The 12,829-nt window shown below is 38.1% G+C and overlaps 1 protein-coding gene across 1 annotated transcript in view; it reads right to left on the reverse strand.

Moving 5' to 3' along the window:
* Nucleotides 1-1,108, reverse strand: part of cica (capicua transcriptional repressor a) — a 124,680-nt gene extending 123,572 nt beyond the window's left edge. The window contains exon 1 of the mRNA XM_062047380.1: nucleotides 1,041-1,108. The gene's annotated coding sequence lies outside the window, so the exon portion shown is untranslated. The remainder of the gene's footprint in view (nucleotides 1-1,040) is intronic.
* Between the last annotated feature and the right edge of the window lie 11,721 nt (nucleotides 1,109-12,829).

Raw genomic sequence — 12,829 nt, forward strand, 5'->3', positions numbered from 1 at the left:
TTATTTACAGATAAACACTGACATTTATTATCTATATATCATTTACAGATAAACACTGACATTTATTATTTATATATTATTTACAGATAAACAATGACCTTTATTATTTATATATTGTTAATAACAGATAAACTGACATGTATTATTTATATATTGTTATTTATAGATAAACTCTGACATTTATTATTTATATATTGTTATTTACAGATACACTGACATTTATTATTTATGTATTGTTATTTACAGATAAACTCTGACATTTACTATTTATATGTTATTATTTACAGATAAACTGACATTTATTATTTATATATTATTTACAGATAAACAATGACCTTTATTATTTATATATTGTTATTTACAGATAAACACTGACATTTATTATTTATATATTGTTATTTAGAGATAAACTCCGACATTTACTATTTATATAGTATTATTTACAGATAAACACTGACATGTATTATTTACATATTATTTACAGATAAACACTGACCTTTATTATATATATATTTTTATTAATATATATATATATTTTTTATTTATTTATTTATATATATATATATAAAAAATCAGCTATATAACAATATATAAATAATACATGTCAGTGTTTATCTGTACATAACAATATAATATATAATACATGTCAGTGTTTATTTACAGATTAAACGGACCAAAGGAATCGACTGACCCTCATGAAATCGTCATTTACTGAGAGGACAACTTACTGACTTTCATTGCGGACAAAAGCCCAACTTTTAATGAACAATTAGGTACATTAAAAAAAAAAAATCATTTAGTTTTGTATATTATTGCTTTGTAACCTGATATTGTCTGTCTACATGGTATCAGTGTATACATATACTAAACCACTCCTCCATACGCCAGCCTGGTTTGTATAAACTACCTGAACTGTGAAATGCGGTGGAAACACAAACCACACACTTCTACAGGAACCGAAAGTTCCTGAACTATTGGTGGAAAATGGTCTATGGTAAAAGTATTCAGAGCCTTTGCTGTGACACTCGTATTTAACTCACATGCTGTCCATTTCTTCTGATCCTCCTTGAGATGGTTCTGCTCCTTCACTGGAGTCCAGCTGTGTTTCATGAAACTGATTGGACCTGATTAGGAAAAGCACACACCTGTGTATGTAAGACCTTACAGCTCACAGTACATGTCAGAGCAAATGAGAATCATGAGGTCAAAGGAGCTGCCCAAAGAGTTCAGAGAGAGAATTGTGGCAAGGCACAGATCTGGCCAAGGTTGCAAACTAATTTCTGCAGCAATCACGGTTCCAAAGAGCACAGTGGCCTCCGTAATCCTTTATTTGAAGAAGTTTGGGACCACCATAACTCTTCCTAGACTGAGCAATCGTGGGAGAAGAGCCTTGGTGAGAGAGATAAAGAGAAACCCAAAGATCACTGAGTCTCTGCGGGTTTCAACAAGTCAAAGTTAGGACTTTTTAAGATTATTATGAACACAATTTAAGACCCACTTCACATGGATCCTTAATGTCTTTTCCACTGACTTTGAAGATGAGATCTCTCTTGATTCAATTGACTAATCCAAATTGTGCAATGTACGCCGTCTTGTCTTTTCCTTTCTAAAAAGGTTTTCAGAATCCAGGAACATGGTCTGGAACAGCTCATCGATGTTCTCATTACCAGGCAGGTGCTTGGTTACTGTGTGAAAAGTCCACAGCACCTCTACTTTTAGTGTGGGTGTAAACCTAAACGTTCCGTTTTATAGTTTCGTTATAGCATCATCAAAAATGGAAACATTTACAAGCAAGACTGAAATGTATGCATGTTTTGAATAAAAGTAACCTTAATAGATTTTGAAGACCTTTCAAAATCATGACTCTTGTAGGGCGCAACATAACCCATTCAGCGTCACTGAAAAAAGCTACTTCCTAGTTAGACAACATACCATAAATAGCCTACAGCTATATCATGTCTTGGAAGTGCAACTGCATCGCAAATGAGACTCAAATGGTACAAAACCCAAAACCAGTGAAGCTGTCACGTTGTGTAAATGGTTAATAAAAACAGAATACAGTGTTTTGCAAATCCTTTTCAACCTATATTCAATTGAATAGACTGCAAAGGCAAGATATTTAATGTCCGAACTGGAAAACTTTGTTATTTTTTGCAAATATTAGCTCATTTGGAATTTGATGCCTGCAACATGTTTCAAAAAAGCTGGCACAAGTGGCAAAAAGGACTGAGAAAGTTGAGGAATGCTCATCAAACCCTTTTTGGAACAACCCACAGGTGAACAGGCTAATTTGGAACAGGTGGGTGCCATGATTGGGTATAAAAGCAGCATCCATTAAATGCTCAGTCATTTACAAACAAGAATGGGGCGAGGGTCACCACTTTGTCAACAAATGCATGAGCAAATTGTTTATGAACAACATTTCTCAACCGGCTATTGCAAGGAATTTATGGATTTCACCATCTACGGTCCATAATATAATCAAAAGGTTCAAAGAATCTGGGGAAATCACTGCAAGTAAGCAGCAAGGCTGAAAACCAACATTGAATGCCTGTGACCTTCAATCCCTCAGGCGGTACTGCATCAAAAAGCGACATCAGTGTGTAAAGGATATCACCACAAGGGCTCAGGAACACTTTGGAAAGCCACTGTCAGTAACTACAGTTCGTCGCTACATCTGTAAGTGCAAGTTAAAACTGTACTATGCAAAGCGAAAGCCATTTATCAACAACACCCAGAAACGCCGCCGGGTTCGCTGGGCCAGAGCTCATCTAAGATGGACTGATACAAAGTGGAAAAGTGTTCTGTGGTCTGACGAGTCCACATTTCAAATTGTTTTTGGAAACTGTGGACGTCGTGTCCTCCGGACCAAAGAGGAAAAGAACCATCTGGATTGTTCTAGGCGCAAAGTTCAAAAGCCAGCATCTGTGATGGTATGGGGGTGTATTAGTGCCCAAGACATGGGTAACTTACACATGTGTGAAGGCACCATTAATACTGAAATGTGTGGCGCATTATGAAGCCTAAAATACCACAACGGAGACCCCCGGACTGTTGAACAACTTAAGCTGTACATCAAGCAAGAATGGGAAAGAATTCCACCTGAGAAGCTTCAAAAATGTGTCTCCTCAGTTCCCAAACGTTTACTGAGTGTTGTTAAAAGGAAAGGCCATGTAACACAATGGTAAAAATGTCCCTGTGACAACTTTTTTGCAATGTGTTGCTGCCATTAAATTCTAAGTTAATGATTATTTGCAACAAAAAAAATAAGTTTCTCAGTTGGAACATTAAATATCTTGTCTTTGCAGTCTATACAATTGAATATAAGTTGAAAAGGATTTGCAAATCTTTGTATTTTGTTTTTATTTACCATTTACACAACGTGCCAACTTCACTGGTGTTGGGGTTTTGTGTATGCAAACAAGATAACTGGACACCATAATTATAATAATAACCTTATGAAGAACACCTACCGAGGGATGCAGTGTCATGGCCTCCATGAAGGCTGCCTGTCGGAGCCCTTCGAGGTCCTAACTGGGGTGCGGCAGGGATGCATGCTCTCGCCCTTCCTGTTCATCCTCTGTATAGACCATGACACAAACAACAAGCAATAACCGAACCGGCGTACAGTGGAGCCTGACTGAGCAGTTGGAAAACCTGGATTTAGCTGATGATTTAGCACTCCTAGCACACACACACCAACATATACAGGAGAAATCATGCAAACCGGAAACAACAGCTGCTTCGCTTGGACTCAATATCAACACAACAAAAACAACTCCCCAATAAACATGGATCATAACCAGTTAGACGAGGTTGCCACCTTTACAATCCAAACCAATCCACTTTATTTATATAGCACATTTAAACAAAATGTTTCCAAAGTGCTGCACAACAATATTAAAAACAATATTCAAATATTATCCTTAGCTCTACCAATGACTGAATAAAAACAAAAATAAATACATATAAAACAATATAAAATAAATATGATTAAAAACAATTTTAAAGGGTAAAACCAATTAAAACAGTAAATAGAATAAACAAAAAAACAGAGGACAACAGAGGACCACACAACTCACGTAGTGTTAAAAGCCAGAGAATAAAAGTGGGTCTTAAGACGAGACTTAAAACACTCCACTGTGGGAGCAGTTTGAACATGGAGGGGCAGAGTGTTCCAGAGTTTAGGGCTGACCATAGAGAAGGCCCTGTCTCCCCTGGTTTTAAGTCTCGTCTTGGGCACCACGAGCTGGAGCTGGCTCTCGGACCTCAGAGCGCGCGCAGGATTGTAAATTTGGATGAGGTCCGAGATACACTGAGGTGCCAGTCCATGTAAAGCTTTAAAAACAAACAGCAAGGTTTTAAAATCAATTCTAAGATGAACAGGGAGCCAGTGCAAACTCTCAAGAATTGGGGTTATATGCTGGCGTCTCCTGGCCCCTTTTAAAAGTCGTGCTGCCGCGTTCTGGACTAACTGCAACCGGGAGAGAGCTTTTTGGCTAATGCCAGCATAAAGTGCATTGCAGTAGTCCAGGCCACTTGAAATAAAAGCATGCACGACTTGTTCAAAAAGGTTCAAAGATAAAAACGGTTTTACCTTTGCTAAAAGACGAAGATGATAAAAACACGATTTTAAACGCCATTGACTTGTTTGTCAAGTTTAAAATCGCTGTCTATAGTGACGCCAAGGCTGACGCACATAATTTTGCAATGGTCCCAAGTCAGTGACCAAAAACTAAAATTTCCGTTTTTCCCTCATTCATTATTAAAAAATTCTGGGCTAACCAAGCCTTGATGTCGCATAGACCGTTTAGAAGGGGTGTCAGGGGGCCGTGGCCTTTTGAAATCGGCATATAAATTTGGCAGTCGTCGTTTACATACCTAGGAAGCATTATTGCTGTGGAGGGAGAAACGGAGGAGGATGTCAGTGCCAGAATTGGAAAAGCAAGGACCACATTCATTATCTTAAATAAAATCTGGAAAGCAAAGAACATATCACTCAAGACCAAACTGCAAATCTTCAACTCAAACCTCAAATCCACCTTACTCTACAGTTCAGAGACCTGGAAGATCACCGCCATCATCCATTTATCCATTTTCTTCCGCTTATCCGAGGTCGGGTCGCAGGGGCAGCAGCCTAAGCAGGGAAGCCCAGACTTCCCTCTCCCCAGCCACTTCGTCCAGCTCTTCCCGGGGGATCCCGAGACGTTCCCAGGCCAGCCAGGAGATATAGTCTTCCCAACGTGTTCTGGGTATTCCCCGTGGCCTCCTGCCGGTCGGACGTGCCCTAAACACCTCCCTAGGGAGGCATTCGGGTGGCATCCTGACTAAATGCCTGAACCACCTCATCTGGCTCCTCTCCATGTGGAGGAGCAGCGGCTTTACTTTGAGCTCCCCCGGATGGCAGAGCTTCTCACCCTATCTCTAAGGGAGAGCCCCGCCACCTGAGGGAGGAAACTCATTTCGGCCGTGATCTTGTCCTTTCGGTCATAACCCAAAGCTCATGACCATAGGTGAGGATGGGAACGTAGATCGACCGGTAAATTGAGAGCTTTGCCTTCCGGCTCAGCTCCTTCTTCACCACAACGGATCGATACAGCGTCCGCATTACTGAAGACGCCGCACCGATCCGCCTGTCGATCTCACAATCCACTCTTCCCTCACTTGTGAACAAGACTCCGAGGTACTTGAACTCCTCCACTTGGGGCAAGATCTCCTCCCCACCCCGGAGATGGCACTCCACCCTTTCCCGGGCGAGAACCATGGACTCGGACTTGGAGGTGCTGATTCTCATCCCAGTAGCTTCACACTCGGCTGCGAACTGATCCAGTGAGAGCTGAAGATCCTGGCCAGATGAAGCATGAATCATGAGGTCAGCAGCACACCATCCTCACCACTGCTTCCTCTCCCTGAGGCGGCGGATGGTGGTCCAGAATCGCTTCGAAGCCGTCCCATGTCCGAGTTTTTGCCTCCGCTACCGCTGAAGCCATACTCAACAAAATACAGACATTCTTCAACCGCTGGCTCTGTCGCTTCCTAGGTATCTTCCTGGCCTAACGCCATCTCCAACGCCAACCTGTGGGACCTCACCAGACAAGACACAATAGAAACACAAAACAGGAGGAGGAAATGGAACTGGATTGGTCACACACTGCGTAGACACAATACATCAATCACGACACATGCTCTAACATGGAACCCGCAAGGCAAGAGGAAGGCCTAGAGCCACCTGGAGAAGAAGCACAGGAGATGAAGGCGCAAGGGCTGTCATGGCAACGACTGGAGCGGAGGGCACAAGACCGAAGGGGATGGAGGAGTTTCATCAACGGCCTATGTTTGATTGATTGATTGAAACTTTTAACAATAGGTTGCACAGTACAGTACATATTCCGTACAATTGACCACTAAATGGTAACACCCAAATACGTTTTTCAACTTGTTTAAGTCGGGGTCCACGTTAATCAATTCATGGTACAAATATATACTATCAGCATAATACAGTCATCACACACGTTAATCATCAGAGTATATACATTGAATTATTTACATTATTTACAATCCGGGGGGTGGGATGTGGAGGGGGTTGAGGGGGGTTAGGTTGGGTTGCTATCAGCATATTTCAGTCTTCAACAATTATATCATCTGAGAAATAGACATTGTAACAGTTTAGGTCTTACTTGGTAGGATATGTACAGCGAGCGGTGAACATAGTGAGCTCAGAAAGCATAAGAACAAGTATATACATTTGATTATTTCCATTTGATTATTTACAATCCGGGGAGGTGGGATGTGGTGGGAGGAGGGGGTTAGGCTAGGGTTGTAGCTGCCTGGAGGTGTTCTTTTCGTGCGGTTTTGAAGGAGGATAGAGATGCACTTTCTTTTACACCTGTTGGGAGTGCATTCCACATTGATGTGGCATAGAAGGAGAAGGAGTTAAGACCTTTGTTAGATCGGAATCTGGGTTTGACGTGGTTAGTGGAGCTCCCCCTGGTGTTGTAGTTATGGCGGTCATTTACGTTATGGAAGTAGTTTGACATGTACTGAGGTGTAGTGGATTTTATAGACTAGGCTCAGTGCAAGTTGTTTTACTCCGTCCACCCTGAGCCAGCCCACTTTGGAGAAGTGGGTAGGAGTGAGGTGTGATCTGGGGTGGAGGTCTAGAAGTAACCTGACTAGCTTGTTCTGGGATGTTTGGAGTCTAGATTTGAGGGTTTTGGAGGTGCTAGGATACCAGGAGGTGCATGCGTAGTCGAAAAAGGGTTGAATGAGAGTTCCCGCTAGAATCTTCATGGTGCTTTTGTTGACCAGAGAGGAGATTCTGTAGAGAAATCTTGTTCGTTGGTTGACCTTTCTGATTACCTTGGTTGCCATTTTATCACAGGAAAGATTAGCCTCTAGAATGGAACCTAGGTAGGTGACCTCATCTTTCCTGGTGATAACAATGTCATCCTTTTAATAGTGAAGTCACTGGCTTTCTTAAGGTTGATTTGGGACCCAAATAGGATGGATTCCGTTTTACCCAAGTGTATGGATAGCTTGTTGTCAGTGAGCCAAGTGCAAGTTCTACAGAGTTCAGCACTGAGGATTTTCTCCACCTGTGACTTGTCCTTGCCGGATACCAGCAGGGCCGAGTCATCCGCAAACAAAAACAATTCACAGTCGCATGCTGATGACATGTCGTTGTCGTTTACGTATATTAGGAACAGTAAAGGCCCTAATATACTGCCTTGGGGGACTCCACAGCTTACTGAGAGGGGGGGGGACACGATGCCGTTCACCTCTACCACCTGCTCCCTCCCCTCCAAGTAAGATTGCATCCAGCTCGATGAGCTGGATGATGTTCCTTAGGGAATTTAAAGGCCTTCGTAAGTAAGTAAGTATAGTTATAATAATCAGCTAATTTTCAAATGTTACATACAAAAAATACAACTGTATCATCAAATAATTAACATTCATTAACACACATAAACGTACCGAAAATTGGTTCCATCGAGTACCAGAATCGATTCTCCAAGTACCAGGAATTGGTACCCTATCAATTCAAATGTGAACGGTACCCATCCCTAATCAATATACCGTATTTTTCGGACTATAAGTCGAAGTTTTTTCACAGTTTGGCCGGGGGTGCGACTTATACTCAGGAGCGACTTATGTGTGAAATTATTAACACATTAGCATAAAATATCAAATAATATTATATAGCTCATTCATGTAAGAGACTAGATGTATAAGATTTCATGGGATTTAGCGATTAGGAGTGACAAATTGTTTGGTAAACGTATAGCATGTTCTATATGTTATAGTTATTTGAATGACTCTTACCATAATATGTTACGTTAACATACCAGGCACGTTCTCAGTTGCTTATTTATGCCTCATATAACGTACACTTATTCAGCCTGTTGTTCACTATTCTTTATTTATTTTAAATTGCCTTTCAAATGTTTATTCTTGGTGTTGGCTTTTATCAAATACATTTCCCAAAAAAGGCAACATATACTCCAGGGCGACTTATATATGTTTTTTTCCTTCTTTATAATGCATTTTCGGCCGGAGCGACTTATACTGCGAAAAATACGGTATTAGTTTTTTGTTTTGTTTTTACATTTCCATGTAGTTGAGTTGAGTTTGAGTTTATTTGGAACATGCAAGCATACAACATGATACATCACAATTTCCAGTTTGTCTTTTCAACATGTTCGAAAAGGAGTAGGAAGAAGCAGAGCTTATTTAATCCCTACCCCTTTTCTTTTACATAACAGTTGCTAAAACTTTTGTTCACTTCCTGTTCTCAATTTATTCACAATATACTCCATAAGTAATCACAACAATAATAAATAAATAAATAATTGGTGAAGTAAGTTATATATTTCATATGATGAGATGAGTAAGATTATTTTGAGAATGAATGAATGGATGAAATAAATTCAGAATGTTTATCATGGGTCTTCTTCTTTGTACTTTGTAAACACTTTAAGTTTGAAGAGTTTCTTGAAGTGGATCATATTAGTACATTGTTTGATTGCTTTGCTTAATCCATTCCACCATTTAATTCCACATACAGATATACTGAAGGTCTTAAGTGTTGTACGTGCATACAAATGTTTTAAATTAAATTTTTCTCTAAGATTATAGTTCTCCTCTTTTTTTTGAGAAGAATTGTTGTACATTCTTGGGTAGCAGGTTATAGTTTGCTTTGTGTATAATTTTAGCGGTTTGCAAATTGACTATGTCGTGGAATTTCAGTATCTTTGATTCAATAAATAAAGGGTTTGAATGTTCTCTATATCCAACATTATGTATTATTCTAACTGATCTTTTTTGTAACACCGTTAGTGAATGAAGTGTACTTTTGTAGTTATTTCCCCATATTTCTACACAATAACTCAGGTATGTAACACTAGCGAGCAGTATAGAGAATATGAAGTGATTTTTGGTCTAGAACAGACCTGGGCAAGTTAAGAGCCCGGGGGCCACATGCGGCTCGTTAAGCTTTTTCAATCTGGCCCGCCGGACATTCCCAAACAATTTTTTTAGATCTTTAAGATGGAAAGTGTAGCTGCCATTATGATGTGCAGTCATGTTTTCTAATGACCGTAAGTCTTCAACTATACAAAAGTATTTCAATGGTTGGAATCTGCGCTTATGCATGATATACCAGTTATTATGGTAATCTAATTAGTTACTATGGTCATCTAATTAGTTGCTATGGTCATCTAATTAGTTGCTATGGTCATCTAATTAGTTACTATGTTAATCTAATTAGTTACTATGGTCATTTAATTAGTTACTATGGTCATCTAATTAGTTACTATGGTCATTTAATTAGTTACTATGGTCATCTAATTAGTTACTATGGTCATAATTAGTTACTATGTTAATCTAATTAGTTACTATGGTCATTTAATTAGTTACTATGGTCATCTAATTAGTTAATATGTTAATCTAATTAGTTACTATGGTCATTTAATTAGTTACTATGGTCATCTAATTAGTTACTATGGTCATCTAATTAGTTACTATGGTCATTTAATTAGTTACTATGGTCATTTAATTAGTTACTATGGTCATCTAATTAGTTACTATGGTCATCTAATTAGTTGCTATGGTCATCTAATTAGTTACTATTTTAATCTAATTAGTTACTATGGTCATTTAATTAGTTACTATGGTCATCTAATTAGTTACTATGGTCATTTAATTAGTTACTATGGTCATCTAATTAGTTACTATGGTCATAATTAGTTACTATGTTAATCTAATTAGTTACTATGGTCATTTAATTAGTTACTATGGTCATCTAATTAGTTACTATGTTAATCTAATTAGTTACTATGGTCATCTAATTAGTTACTATGGTCATCTAATTAGTTACTATGGTCATCTAATTAGTTACTATGGTCATTTAATTAGTTACTATGGTCATCTAATTAGTTACTATGGTCATAATTAGTTACTATGTTAATCTAATTAGTTACTATGGTCATTTAATTAGTTACTATGGTCATCTAATTAGTTACTATGTTAATATAATTAGTTACTATGGTCATCTAATTAGTTACTATGGTCATCTAATTAGTTACTATGTTAATCTAATTAGTTACTATGGTCATTTAATTAGTTACTATGGTCATCTAATTAGTTACTATGGTCATTTAATTAGTTACTATGGTCATCTAATTAGTTACTATGGTAATTTAATTAGTTACTATGGTCATCTAATTAGTTGCTATGGTCATCTAATTAGTTGCTATGGTCATCTAATTAGTTACTATGGTCATCTAATTAGTTGCTATGGTCATCTAATTAGTTACTATGGTCATTTAATTAGTTACTATGGTCATCTAATTAGTTACTATGGTAATTTAATTAGTTACTATGGTCATCTAATTAGTTGCTATGGTCATCTAATTAGTTGCTATGGTCATCTAATTAGTTACTATGGTCATCTAATTAGTTGCTATGGTCATCTACGTCACAGCAGCTCAGAGGAGGCACCAAGCAGTGTGGGCGGGAAGCGTTTCCACAGACGCGGAAGGAGATTTTCACAACAAAGTTCTAAAGCTTAGTGATGTATAGAATAGAATAGAAAGTACTTTATTGATCCCTGGGGGAAACTCAGCAAATATCAGACATATCAGATTGTAGGTAGGTTTATTTTGTACCCTTCGCGTTCATATTTCACTGTTTGTTGCGGTTCACTTGATTGTAAAATATGTCGATCGAAAGGGGGTGTGACGTTCATATTTTGTCAATATTCAGTGTTTTATCCTTCATAGAAAAATGTAAAATTCCATTACGTTTTTTTAAGGCGGTCTGTCATCACATTTTTAGAATTCAGTCAGACATTATTGTGAGGTTTTGTATTAGTGTTCCTAAAAATAGATGCATCTGCCCCAGACACATTTTTCTCTCTAAATGTGGCCCCCCGAGTCAAAATAATTGCCCAGGCCTGGTCTAGAACATGTTTTGCGACATCATTATTGACGTGTTTCTTGCTACTTTATGTTGTCTATTTTTTTACATGAGATTTCCAGTTCAATTTATCATCAATCATTATACCTAGAAATTTGGTTTCATTTACTCTTTCAATTTCTATTCCGTCTATTTGTATTTGTGTTTGACTTTCTCTTCGACTGCTACCAAATAGCATTATTTGAGTTTTACTGAGATTCAACTAAAATAATGCTATTTGGTAACACGTATTCTTATTTATTCAAATTAAATTTGAAGAGGGGAAGAAATCTTTTTTTTTTTTAACTCCATTTTATCTCTTGGTTAAAGACGGCAATGTCGCCGTATCAGAGGAACACAGACAAAAGCCTGTGTCACGCTGCACGTGTCATTGTGCTCACAGACGCCAAGACCACGGACAAAAGAGGCTCAATCTCTGCAGAAAAAAAAGATTTCAGTGTACCTCAGCACAACGTATGAAGGTCTGCTTGACACAGGACGACAACAAAGCGTCTCCTCTCGCATGGAGGTCGCTGCTCCCTGCAAAACAACACGCAGAAAGCAACATGCTAGGCATATTAGCACGCTAACAGCGAAAGAATGCAACAAATAGTTAGTTATTAGTCACATTAGTAAGGTAACACTGACACCATAAATAAATAACATTCTAAGTATTAGCATGCTAACATTGATAAAACACAAACAAACAAGGTAGTCATATTAGCATGCTAACATTGATAACACACAAACAAACCCGGTAGTCATATTAGCATGCTAACATTGATAAAACACAAACAAACCCGGTAGTCATATTAGCATGCGAACATTGATAAAACACAAACAAACCCGATAGTCATATTAGCATGCTAACATTGATAAAACACAAACAAACCCGGTAGTCATATTAGCATGCTAACATTGATAAAACACAAACAAACCCGGTAGTCATATTAGCATGCTAACATTGATAAAACACAAACAAACCCGGTAGTCATATTAGCATGCTAACATTGATAAAACACAAACAAACCCGATAGTCATATTAGCATGCTAACATTGATAAAACACAAACAAACCCGATAGTCATATTAGCATGCTAACATTGATAAAACACAAACAAACCCGGTGGTCATATTAGCATGCTAACATTGAAAAAACACAAACAAACCCGATAGTCATATTAGCATGCTAACATTGATAAAACACAAACAAACCCGGTAGTCATATTAGCACACACAAAAAAACAATGCTTGCCACATTAGCATGCTAACAGAGAACACAAATAAGCTAAAAAATAACATTAGTCATATTAGCACACAAAGAAACAATGCTAGTCACATTAGCATGCTAACAGAGAACACAAATAAGCTAAAAC

This window comes from Entelurus aequoreus, linkage group LG05, assembly GCF_033978785.1.
Source record: "Entelurus aequoreus isolate RoL-2023_Sb linkage group LG05, RoL_Eaeq_v1.1, whole genome shotgun sequence".
Classification (NCBI taxonomy): domain Eukaryota; kingdom Metazoa; phylum Chordata; class Actinopteri; order Syngnathiformes; family Syngnathidae; genus Entelurus; species Entelurus aequoreus.